This window comes from Microtus ochrogaster, chromosome 10 (assembly GCF_000317375.1).
Source record: "Microtus ochrogaster isolate Prairie Vole_2 chromosome 10, MicOch1.0, whole genome shotgun sequence".
Taxonomy (NCBI): Eukaryota; Metazoa; Chordata; class Mammalia; order Rodentia; family Cricetidae; genus Microtus; species Microtus ochrogaster.
This window is the reverse complement of record NC_022016.1, coordinates 58,853,694-58,856,423: the sequence shown is the minus strand read 5'-3', so window position 1 is coordinate 58,856,423 and position 2,730 is coordinate 58,853,694.

Sequence of the window (2,730 nt, the reverse complement as noted above, 5' to 3'; positions counted from 1 at the left end):
GAAGAAGAAGAAGAAGAAGAAGAAGAAGAAGAAGAAGAAGAAGAAGAAGAAGAAGAAGAAGAAGAAGAAGAAGAAGAAGAAGAAGAAGTGGGGTGGGAGATGGCACAATTGGTAAAGCGCTTCATGTACTAACTTAAGGATCTGAGTTCGGATCCCACCCCCCCCCCATGTAAAAAGCATGTTTGCATTTCACTGGCACGACAGAAGCAGTCACATCTCTGGAGCTCACTGGCCAGCCAGTCTAGCTGAAATAGAAAGCCCCAGGTCCTAGTGAGAGATTTATCTCAAAAACCAAAGTGGATGGTTCCTAAGAGATGGCACCTGTTAGGTATTTTCTTAAAGACAAACCTCTCCGCAGGTGTAAACAATCCCAATCAGACCGAATCAAACCGAATTAAAAATGCCCATGTTTAATGGAGTGCTCCAGGGTGGCCCCAAGGAAAACACAGAGAGGGGAAGAGAAAGAGAAGGGGAGACCACGTGTTCATTCTCTGGGCAGCCTATGGGAGTGGTCTTGACCTTCCCTGAGGAAGAGTTACCGTTTGGTGGACTTTCTTGACCCTTCCTGGGGAGGGATCACCATTTGGCAGGCTTTCTTGAAGGTGGAGTTTTGAACTGAAGCAACTCCCAGGGGAGGGAGCTTATGCCAGGAGCTGGGATACCCGCCCCCCCCAAACAATCCATAAATTTTTTTTTTGTATAAAGGGGTGTTAGGGAGCTGAGGTGATGCTTCCAACCAAACAGAGGGGAGGAAGAAGAGAGAGAGAAAGAGAGAGAGAGAGAGAGAGAGAGAGAGAGAGAGAGAGAGAGAGAGAAAAAGCTTTTAAAATCCACAGATCTCCCTTGCTCCCTGAGAAGAAGACCTGGGGTTCTGGAAACCAGTAGAAAGCTCCCCACCTTATGTCGTCAATAGTCATAACCAGAACTTCCCAGCCTGGCAGCAGATTGAGGAGAGAGGGTCTTCTAAAGAGGGTGTGGGTGGAGTCAGACTGGAAAAGAGCAGCGGAAATCTGGGGACAGGAACAAAAGAAGGCAGGTCCCTGTGTGCTGTGGAGGCCCCAGGACAGGGGATTCCCGCTGAGGATGAGGAGGGCTGACAGAAGGCAACCCCCAGGAATCCAGGGCAGGGGGAGGGATGCGAGGGACTGGGCTCAATTGCTGAGTGGAGTGGGCCTCCACAATTCATCATTTTATTGGCGAGTTACATACTGAATGCCGCTTTGTGCTATCGCAGCCCACGGAGATGCTCCCTTTCAACTTTATGAACTTCGCTGACGATGAATAAAAGCGCTCTGCCATGACAGGCGCCTGCATTATTCTGCGCGATTCCTGGCTCCTAATGTCATCAATTACAATAATCAGATCACCATAACACAAGGCTGGCGCAGGGAGACCACTGAGGGGCAGACATGCGCGACCACGGCTGTTCCGAACTGCTCACTCGTGTTTCCAAAACGTCGTAGATGGCTGGGAAATGTGATTGCCCTTAAGTTTCAAATTACCTGCAATCATTAAAATAATCTAGTTCATATTCATAAAGCCGTGATTATGTTTCACATACCCAGTAAACACTTTATGAGAAAAACCCACAATTCTGCAACGAAATAAAGAGGCGCGATCTGGTGGTGTCAAAGTGGTAAGTCGTGTTGGCGTGAAATCTGCTACAAACACGGAGCTGGGACTTGAGTGCTCTCCAGGGAGCACATTCCAGGCCACGGTGGTGGGTGGTGGGTGGTGGGGGTGGGGGTTGCATGCACAGCAAGCAGAGGAAGGAAAGAGAGAAAGAGGAGAAGGCAGCCATATCCAGAACTCCTGGTGTTTTCCTCAGCCTGTGCCTCCTTTGGATGACCACTTAATCCAGGAGACACAAGCAGACCTAGGTCACCGTCAGCATCATCGTGAGGTTCACATGACCTTCCTATTGCTACACTTACCTGGTGGATGGGAAACATTGACAGCTGAGGTTCAGAGACTTCCAATGATTTTCCTACGATCACACATCGGGAAAAGCAGACTCAACGTCAAGAATGGGGTTCCCAAGCACACCCCATATTTCTTCAAGGGCCTTATCTGAGGTCACGTGGCAGTGGACGTCACACTGGTGTCCTGCTAGCTAGGGGACATGTTTGACCTTGCCACCTAACCACGTCCAGACCCGAGGCCTTTTTATTTGTTTGTTTGTGTTCTAGCCCAGTCACCTCGTGGTACAATCTGGTCATTCTCAGCATTGACCTAATATTTGACACTGGAGGGAAAGGCAAACATTTTTTAAAATCCCTTACTTGAAAACGTCTCTCTCTCTCTCTCTCTCTCTCTCTCTCTCTCTCTCTCTCTCTCTCACGCCAGGGATTCTTGTGTGTGATACGCACATGTGAGGATGAGGGTGTCTGTGCATAAGTGGGCATGTGAGGCCCACGGTCACCTCCCGATGCCTTCCTTGATTGCTCTCCACCTGATTTTCTGAGGCAGGATCCCTTGCTGAACCTGAAACTTACTTATTTGCTAGACCGCCTAGCCATTGAACTCCAGGGATCCTCTTGTCTCTGTTCCCCCAGCACTGGGGTTACAGACACAGCCTGCCATGCCCAACTTTTATGTGGGTTTGGGGACTGAATTCAAGTAGGTCCTCATGCTTCCACAGCAAGCATTTTACAACTGGGTTGTCTCCACATCCTCTAGCGCGCGCACGCGTGCACGCACACACACACAGGATAGACAGAGATAGATAGA